This window comes from Nanorana parkeri, unplaced genomic scaffold, assembly GCF_000935625.1.
Source record: "Nanorana parkeri isolate BGI_ZX_2015 unplaced genomic scaffold, ASM93562v1 scaffold60, whole genome shotgun sequence".
NCBI classification, from domain to species: domain Eukaryota; kingdom Metazoa; phylum Chordata; class Amphibia; order Anura; family Dicroglossidae; genus Nanorana; species Nanorana parkeri.
Genome location: NW_017306328.1, coordinates 486,634 through 497,145, shown reverse-complemented (window position 1 = coordinate 497,145; position 10,512 = coordinate 486,634).

Here is a 10,512-nt window from a genome sequence, read left to right as displayed (position 1 = left end):
TAAAAAATGAATAAATAAAAATAAATATAAAAACATTAAAAAGTTTATAAAAAATAAATAAAAAAAATGTGAAACAATTAAAATGGATGGAAATTGACAACATGGGACAGGGAGAATACTAGGGGGGGTTGAAAATTACCTGAAACCACTGAGGGGGGGCAGGGGAAAGGATAGCAGCCTGGCCAGCATAGCACACATACATGTGGTGTAAACATACATACACATATACATGAATAAACAAACATACTGTATATATACAGGGCTGAGCTGTTGGCAGGGCTCATTCAGTACATATACAGTACATAACATACAGTGAAAGGTTCAATTACCTGGTTCTCTGTCCCCAGAGATCTCAGGCCTCCTAACAGCAGGAAGAGACAGCAGAGCAGCTCCGTCCGATGAGAAGAGAGCTGCCAGACGCTGGGGCTGGGAGAACCACACACAGTTCATATGGCCTCGGGCACTGCCTGGGCTTGGTGCCTCACAGACAGTCTGCACAGTGTAGGGACGATGTGAGACTCCTCGGCGGGTGGCCCTCAACGGACAGCACACAAATGTCTCTGTGAGTGGAGACAGCGGCAGCATGTGACTCCTTCCCCGTGAGCGCGCTTAGAGCCGGTCCTGCCAGTGAGCGACCGCCGGTGCGGCGGCAGCCTTTTTTTAGGGGACACTTCTGTAATTGCCTGCTTATGACCGGGCCCCACACTGCCCAGGGCCCCATAGTGACCGCGTGGGTCGCTATGGCGGTAGTTACGCCACTGATCAAATGAACTTTGTGACATAATGCTTTCACAAAAATATGGTTAAAGTTGCACTTAACTCAGGCGTTAAATCTAAAAATTGCATTCAAGTACCTTATTTGTAACACACTCAGGGCCCATGGGGAACAAAAGTAGCCACCCTCCAGAAGGAAGAACAGCATCAGCACCAATTCAGAGATGATTTGAGGATCTACAGCTGAGCGATACACAAATAAGATACATTTTTGTTGATAGTTAAGGTATTTGAATGCATTTTTAAGATTTAACAACATGAGTATAGTGTCAATTTATGGGAACATTTCAGACTGCTACACTTATTCACACACAGAGACAACTGGAAGCCTACAACATTACCTAGTGATTTTATATATGTAAAAAGCAGTGACCATTTCAGATAAGCAGTTTTGCATAATACTGTGGTGCATCTTCATGATACTGTTAGTCTTTAGACGCACCCTTTGTTTTTGTTTTTTGGGATTTTTTCCCAATTCCGGTAGGTTCCCTTTATTCGGTAAAGTCCTGGGACTATCACACGGGGAGTGTATGGGACAGACAGATGTCGGTGAGACCAACCACAATGTCTTGATGAGACTCCTGAATGAACTGTTATGCTTAATTTATGCTGAATAAAGACTGTCCCACTCTAAACCAGCAACATAAATGGCTATTGCCTTGAAAGAACAGCACATTTCCTGCATCTCTATTTACGTCTCATATTTATTCAATGCTAATAAACATACCTTCTCTTAACAGGCAGAAAAGATGGCCTTGGATGAATTCTGACTTGCAGCACCCTGAAAAATGTCCAGGCTTTTGTAAAACAAGGAAAATGAATGGAGGCAGATTCTGCACAATGTTGCACATTGTCTGAAATTCCAGCATCCATTCAAACCATATAATGTGAGCATTGCTTCACTAATGCCTGCTATACGACAACCACTCCATTAAGTACATGTTTACTTGGCTTGTAAAGTGTATCCACATAGCAGAAAGGTAAAACTGGGCATTTTTATTTTACACTGTATTGTCAGCAAGGCATTTACTTACTCTGCCTAAGCCTGAGACCTCAGTTTATTCAGTTTGTGATCTCTAGCCCCTTGACACAAGCTGAAATGGTAGGCTTGAACATTCATTTTCTAAATATTTAGACCTCAATTATGACTGGTTCTCTTTAACTGTGATTGATTGCTATTGTCAAATGTGACTAAGAAGACACCACATTTATGTTATTTGATATATACTGTATATATTTATTTATGTATGTATAGATACAAGGACTGCAATTTATTCATAATCAAACAAAGAAAGAAGCTTTGCAAATAAAAGATTTTACCTTTTCCCTTTCTCTCATCCGACGATGATCAGCTGTTATCAAAAGACCATTTTGTATAAATTTCCTTCTGTTTACATTCACCCATCTTACAAACATGAGGACAGTCTGGTGTAATGGTTTATTAACCAAATCATATCAGCATCAGTGACGTGCAGTACCTCTGGTTTCCGGGTGAGGCATTCCCCCGCCTCGCCCCCAGCCCGTCCCGTCCCGCTCCGCCCCCCACTGGCCAAGGCCCCACCCCCCTGCCGGTCAAAGCCCTGCCCCCAACCAGGTCCCCAAGCTAGTGTAAAGGAGGAAGGGGGGAGACAGGGAGGAGCCTCCCTGTCCCTCACCTGCTCGTCACTGCTGAGGCATCGAGATCGATGGCCTTAGTAGTTTTTTTTCGTTTTTTTTTTATTGGACAGCTTGGACCAAGAGTAGAGGCTGTTACAGCTCTTGCCTCAATAGTTAGGTTATACAAGCAGTGGGGAAGCCCGCTGCTGTGTAACTTAACTACGTGTCAAAGCCAGATGCAGCGCTGCCTGTAATCAACAGGCAGCACTCCATCCATCACAGGTTACACAGCAGGGAGGCTTTCCCCTGCTCTCTAACCTATTACAAGCCGATCTGAATGGAGAAAAAGCTGTCAGCTTCAGACTTGAAGTTGACAGCTTTTTCCTCCATAATACTAGGTGAGGTTCTGCCTCACCTGCCTCCCCTGACCGCACGTCACTGATCAGCATTCCTCTGGATATGTAAGATTCTAAAAGCTGTAAATCAAGTTGGATTGTGGAACTGTCACATTGATCTGCAGTAGAAGACGGTACATTTAGGAACAAAACATTTAAAAAAATAAGCATCAGCATGCACATTTTTCAGAGTGTACGTTTTAAAGCAACCCTATCACCAGGTGGAGAAGCTTACAAAAGCACCCCCTTGTAAAAGAAGAAACTTTATACTGTACTTACATCTCTGGTGGGCAGTGCATTGAAACTTTGTTTTCTTGAAGAGCTTTGCCACTGCTTTGTGACATCTCCAGGTGTGTATTTATAGTGTGTCCTTCACTGGCCACTGTGGTTCTTCACCACAACATCTACAGGACACAGTAGGGATGTGTGTAATTATGTGGGGTCTGCAGGAGTAACCACTGGGTCACTTTAAAGTATATTTACACTTCTGCAGCCAATTTGGGATAACACCTAATTTTGCTATTTGTTATTTCATATAGCATAACTTTAAAAATGTATTTCAACGTTGGTGCTTACCATTTTACTTACTCTTTTCTGAAAAACGTTTTAATTTATCAAGTTTTTAATTCTCTTCAAGAAGGGGGCTAGAGAGTTTAATATTCACCAAAATGAATCCTACCTGTACTATACTTCCAGATCTCATCAGTTGTAAAGGAGATTTGAACACTAAGAGTGGAATTTATCAAAACTGGAGCAGACAAAATCTGGAGCAGTTGCTCAGGACAGCCAATCAGCTTCTCTATTCAGTTTGTTCAGTTAAGATTTGAAAACGAAAATGAGAAGCTGATTGGTTGCCGTGCTCCAGATTTTGCCTGCTCCAGTTTTGATAAATTCCCCTCTGTGTGTCCTAACAAAGGGTTAAAGATCTGAGTTTTGTCATCGTATACTAATGAGGGGAAACTCACACTGTCCCCATTTTGTCTAGGGACAGACTTGCATTGAAATTGTTCAGAGTAGCTTTTAGTCTGCCCAAAGGCCTACACCAAAGAAACATCTAAAAACGTAAGAAATCCTTTTTTTTACATAAATATTTGTAGGTATGCTGTGTGAATGGGAACACATAACAAACATATAGAGGAGTTTTCTCAAATTTGACTGCAAAAGTGGAAATACACTTTAATGTGTATGTTTGTCTTTTTCTATTGAATTAGAAAACAAATAAAGAATGTGGTATACCTAGATATTTGACACATAGAGTGAAGATTTTTTTTAACACTCTCCTCTCCTCTCTATTAGTTTCAGTAATAGTCAAAATGAATTTTAAAATAATGTTGGCCAAAAAAGAAATGTAGGAATTAAAAACTGAAGTGTCCCTTTATAATAGTGTTCAGTGTAATGCTCCTTACATTGGTGGCCAGTGGGAAGAATCCTATTTACATTGGTGGTCAGTGGGCTTTCTCTCCTCCCCGCTGGGCGTTGCTCTGTGTCCCAGCAGGGAGGAGAGAAACTGTCACAGGAAGCGGTGTGAAAGGAGGAGAGCGATGTGAGTGGCCGGCATCTCTCCTCCTGGCACCGCTCAGCCTCCTGTCACAGATCAGGAGAGCGGTGGTGTGGGGGCAGAGATTGCTGTCAGCTATCACATGAGGTCGGCCGGCGGTGCGGGGGAGGAGTCAGCTGTCAGATCGAGATCTCCTCCCCGCACCGCTCACTCAGCCGCACCGCTCACCTGTGACAGCTGATCTACGATGGAGCGTGATACAGACACTCAGTGATCATTGAGTGTTTGTAAATAATTGAGGACAGAGTATTTTAAAACATTTCGGTTTCAACCTTACTTTTTTTTTCATTTCGGTTTCGTTTCGGTTTTAAAATTCTCATTTTCGGTGCACCTCTAATAATAATTATTTAATTCTGTAACAACAGCATAGAAAAGAAAATGGTGATCAAACATACAATGGGTTAATACATTACACACACAGTAATATTAGTGTTAAGTATATCAAAGATCATAATCTTCATCCTTTATTGTCAATGGCATAGCTGTCATAGCTATGATATTAAAATATATTGGTTTGATAATATCAGTAGAGGAAGCCAGTAGAAATATATGAACATGTTGAAAAAAATGAGGCAGTAGGGTAAGAAGGGAGTATCATGGGGTAGATAAGGATAAGTAAGACTCTACCTTCAAGAACAACCCTTCTCAACCAGGGTTCCGTGGAACCCTAGGGTTTCTCCAGATGTTGCTTGAGTAATAAACAATGACTGCCTCAGGCTGCAGCAGGTAAGCTACTACTCAGTGGCGGACCTAAGGAACAAAGGGCCCTGGTGCAAGATTTTTTATCGGGGCCCCGCCTTCCTGCTCCCAAGGGGGTGCCGGAACTGGATCTCTAACCCTCCCAGCTTTCTCTGCACTAATAAGCTTACACTCCAATGTCCCCTCATAGTCGCACACTATTATTTTACATTCATATAGCTTTGACATATACCGTAGTACTGTACAGTGAACACAGAGCCAGTAACATCAGTCTCTGTACAGAGGAGCTTACACTCTAATGCAGAATGCCATCATATGTAGAGGACTACAAACCCCAGCAATACATTATAAAGGAATGCAGAATAATAGTATCTGCATTTGGTATATACTCTGTTCTGCTGCTCAGCTCTGGAATGCCGTCCTGATGTCTTGTGCACAGGGTCTCAGGAGGGGTGCGCAGAGCCTCAGGATCGGTGCGGAGGGTCTCAAGAGGGGGAGATGTGAGGGCGGCAAAAGCGCTGTAATCAGGGGACGGTTGGTTCCACAGAAGGCTGCTGTGCAGGACCTAATGCAGCTGAATCAATTTGAAAATGTTTATTTCCGAGCTACAGAGGTCAGTTGTAAGGCAGAGTACAGAAGTCAGCGGTGTAAAGCAGAGTGCAGAGGTCAACGATGTAACGCAGAGTGCAGAGGTATAACACAGAGTGCAGAGGTCAGCAGTGTAATGCAGAGTGCAGAAGTCAGCAATGTAACGCAGAGGTCAACGATGTAATGCAGAGTGCAGAGGTATAACACAGAGTGCAGAGGTCAGCAGTGTAACGCAGAGTGCAGAGGTCAAGAGTATAACGCAGAGGTCAGGGTGTAACACAGAGTGCAGAGGTCAGCGGTGCAATGCAAAGTACAGAGGTCAGCTATGTGACGCAGAGTACAGAGCTCCGAGGTGTGAGAGGTTAGGGTGTGACACAGAGTACAGAGGTCAGGGTGTGACGCACAGTGCAGAGGTGCAGAGATTAGGATGTGACACAGAGTACAGAGGTCAGGGTGTGACACAGAGTACAGAGGTCAGGGTGTGACACAGAGTAAAGAGGTCAGGGTGTGACGCACAGTGCAGAGGTTTGGGTGTGACACAGAGTACAGAGGTCAGGGTGTGATGCACAGTGCAGAGGTTTGGAGTCACAAATCCTCCAATATGAGGGAAAATAAGGCGATACATCTCGCTCTCTTACATTTCGCTCCTCTTATAAGAGGAAATCACGTACAAATTCTTTCCGAAAATTCTGTAGCTGCTGTTTACATAAACAGAAAGGGGGGGACAAAGTCTCACCTGTTAATGTCTCTGGCAGGAGTTCTTTCTCAACCCTATACTTGCAAGGGAAATTGAACTCCTTAGTCGACTTCTTAAGCAGAAGAAAGCTTCATCAAGCAGAGTGGTCTCTAGGCGACAAAACCTTTCTCTCTATCACTCAAATGTGGGGGATCCCTTCGGTAGACCTTTTTGCTATGAGAAAGAACAGGAAAGTAGATCAGTTCTTTTCACTATCCCCAGAAGATGGAGGACTAGTAGTGGATGATTTCTCCCACTCTTGGGACCTTTCTCTGTGATACGCTTTCCCGCCCTTCCGGCTAATACCACAATTGCTGCTGAAAATTATCAAAGAGAAAGTGAAGCTCATCCTCATTGCACCTTTTTGGCCGAAGAGGCCCTGGGTTTCAACACTTCAAAACCAGCATGTCACCCCCAAGTGAGCAATCTGAATGTCACTGCATGGTTTCTGAAAGGCACATACTGCTCATTAAAGGCTATTCTGACTAGGTAGTTTTCACGCTATTAGAAAGCAGGAAAACATCTACTGCAACCATTTATTTCAAAGTCTGGAAGACATAAAACACATGGCTTAAAAACAACAATTGGAGAGACAAACCTGTCATAGCGACTGTTCTAAAATTTCTTCAGGAAAGGGTGAACAAAAAATTAGCATGTAACACCTTAAAGGTGCAAATTTCAGCCCTTTTGGTGTTCATGGAATTCAGGATTGAGGAAGAGCCATTAGAAAAAAGATTCTTGAGAGCTGTCTCCAGGAAGTGTCCACCTGCAAACAGATCCTTCCCTACGTGGGACCTTTTGATAGTTCTTAAGGGGTTCCTATATGGTCCTTTTGAACCCATAAATTCATGCTCTATTATGGCACTTACCATTAAAACGGCCCTTATAGAAGCTATAGTGCCATCTACAAGAGTGAATGAGATACACGCCTTCTCTATAGCCAAGCCTTACTGTGTCATTTTTCAAGATAGAATTGTCTTCAACCCAGATCCGGTCTTTATTCCTAAGGTAGCTTTGGTTTTTCACAGGACCCAGGAAGTTATTATTCCCTCTTTTGATGCTGATCCAAAAATAGAAGAGGAAGGCTGTTTACTAGGCATCGATGCGTGATAGAGTATTTGGACAGGACTAAGAGCCGGAGAAAGTCCAGCAACCTATTTGTGCTCTTTTCTGTGCCGACAAAAAGGCAATAGAGTATCAAAAAGCACCATTAGTAGATGGATTCAAATAAAAGCTTATACACAACAGTACAGAACGCCACCTGGGAGCGTAATTGCACACTCTACGAGAGCGCAAGCTTCGTCTTGGGCCGAAAGAGCAGGGGTCATCCCAGACCAAATATGTCGAGCAGCCACCTGGACCAACTTTCTCATGTTTGTCAAGTACTACAGAATTGATGTGTTTGCCAAGCAAGAGTTTGGGAGAATGTTCTTAGAAGCTGTGGCCCTCTTTAATAAGTAAGTATAGTATCTTGTTTATTCTCTCAGAGGATATGTTGGAAGATGACTTGGGAAAAGCTAAGTTAGGTACCTGGTAGGTCCATTTCCAGGAATCTTCCAGGACAGCATGGATCCCCGCCCTCTAGAGTATATATATAAGTAGTCTTATTGAATATTGCTTTTACTCTGGTATCCTTTTGTCCTTTATATTTAATGAAGCATGCCAGTTCTACTCTCTTTTTTATTTAGCGTGGATGGTATGTTTCCTGTTTTAGGTGGGAGGAGCTTATCTCTCAGAGGCTGCCCTGGAAAATTCCTAGAAATGGAGTTACCAGGCACCAGCTTTTTTCTATATTTGATCCCTGAATATATATTTAGCAACCTTCCTACAAACAGGCACCGCTGGAACATACCTTTGCTATATTCAATGTATTGTTCTTTGCTTCCTTTCTATCTTTCAACTTTTATTTCTGTTTATTGGTCCAGGATATACAGTACTTGCCGATCTTTCCATGTAACCACCATCTGGCCGGATATCTGTTCACAGGCTTGTGAATACCCTACTCCTATGTAGACATAAATCATATCTTGGAGTGGACATTTCCTGTCACTAAGTACCTCTGTGGACCTGTTATGCAATCGTACCACCTGTTGGTACCTTTCCTGTGCTATAGTGTACCCTTATATGACACATTGTATTGGGTGTCATGCGATGTAGGCCCTCACACTTCACAGTGGCCAACACTGTGATCAACAGGTATTTTCCTGTACTTGGAGCATTTTTAAACGGATAAAATATGGGAAATGTGTACGTAATAAGGGCATGTATGGAATATGCTTTTTTGCCCTTACTTTTATAGTGTTTCTACTAATTCTCTAAAAATGAATTTACTGCATCACATTCTAGTTATGCTTCAAGAGAACTAAGGCATATACTCACAACTCTATTTGGGAAGAACAAACTGCCTGGACTGGACAAACAAAAAGGAATTATAATGATCTAAAAGGTTGACACCTTTATTGCAAAAAGACAAACATGGTTCTAGCTAGAATTTTGTAACCTTGGCCTCAGAAGGTCAGAAAGGGTTCTAGATGACGACGTCTGTGCCGTTGTAAGCACGGAAATGAGAAACTATACCGTACACTAGTATCTATTGAATCAATAATAATAAATAAACCACATAAGGCAGGAACAGTTACTCTGGCAGCGTAAACATTATGAGTTTTTGTCCTGAGAAACCCGCACTGTGATATCTTGTACTATGGAAGGCAGTGGAATCAATTCATTGTGCTATGTGAAAGACCTCTGGAGCAAAAGGTTTAGCGAAGAAATCCCAATACAAACAAATGCAATTAGCAGGTCGTGGAAGAGAAATTTTACCTCTGCTTTTGTATAATTCTTTTATTTTCTTTACATGACCTGGATGCGAGGCAGACGGGGGATGTACAACATATTATTACACTGGATTCCTCATGCTCAGCCTGCGGGAGGAAGCAATTCCACAAACACATGAATAAATAAAATAGTGTTAAAACCAATAAAAAAGGTTATTTGGTCTGCACAATTTGCAGAAATGATTACAAAACTAAACTCTTGTGTCTAACACAATTACCTTCTCGACTGGGTAAAACTAGGGGGAATTCAATAATGTTGCACTTCCCACTTAAAGTTATGGAATGATGCACAAGAATGTTCAATACTTTATAAGTTTACTCAGGAAATCAAAGTCATCTCTTAGTGGTTTGTTGCTGGAGTTATTTTGTTTGCATTTTAGCTTATAATCTGTTTTTTTTCTCCTGCATAATATACTGTTTTTAGTAAATCTGACACTTCTTTTACCAGCCTGCTGCTTGGTATCCTCGCTAAAAGCCTGGTATTTATCTCTGTGTGCATTGCATTAAATGGGGTGAAACATAAAAATCTCTCTCCTATGCTAATGACATGGGAAACATCCACTTCCCAGACATGGATGAGTTGAGATATCAATCATTCTCTTGAAGAGGCTCTCTCAAGCTTAAATGTCTTACATGGGCTTCTTTGACCTGGAATGCCAATATTCACTTCACCTGCTTGTAGTTGATGTATGAATATGAGTTCTTTACATTGGTAAGTCTTATGAAATAAATGACCTCTAAAACTTTTACTTAGAAGCCAAACTCCGTTAGTATTTATATATTTTTAGGGTTGGGGGATACAGTTGCAGAACATACCTGAAAAGAATATTTTGCACAAAAAACCCTGCTTCAACTCCATACAGTTTGTTAGGTGTACGTATGTGTACTTATGTGTAATTCTATTCAGTTGCTATGAGCCAATGAAATAGAAGATTCACTATAAGTTTTCCTACTCTGCAACACTGCCATGTCCAAGGTTCTGAAAGCACAGTCAACGCTGAACTCCAGGCAAACAGCTTGATACACTGATGAAATATTGTACATATAAGGGGCTATTTTTACCTGCCAACGTATTTGTATTTCTCTCCATCCAGTCCATACACAGAACAGCCAAGCGGATGATATCACTTTCTCTACAATAGACTGTAGAAGGAATAAAGTGGCGTCCTCTCTTCACCCACAGTCTGCTGACTGGACAGTGAAAAAGAAGCAGACTGATGAGGTCAACTGTCTGGTCACACTGCTCCTTATCAGCACATTTGCGCGTAGCACAACTGATGGGCTCCCTCTTCCAGTCTAAGTGCAGCAGTATAGGTGATTGCAGGATGCTGA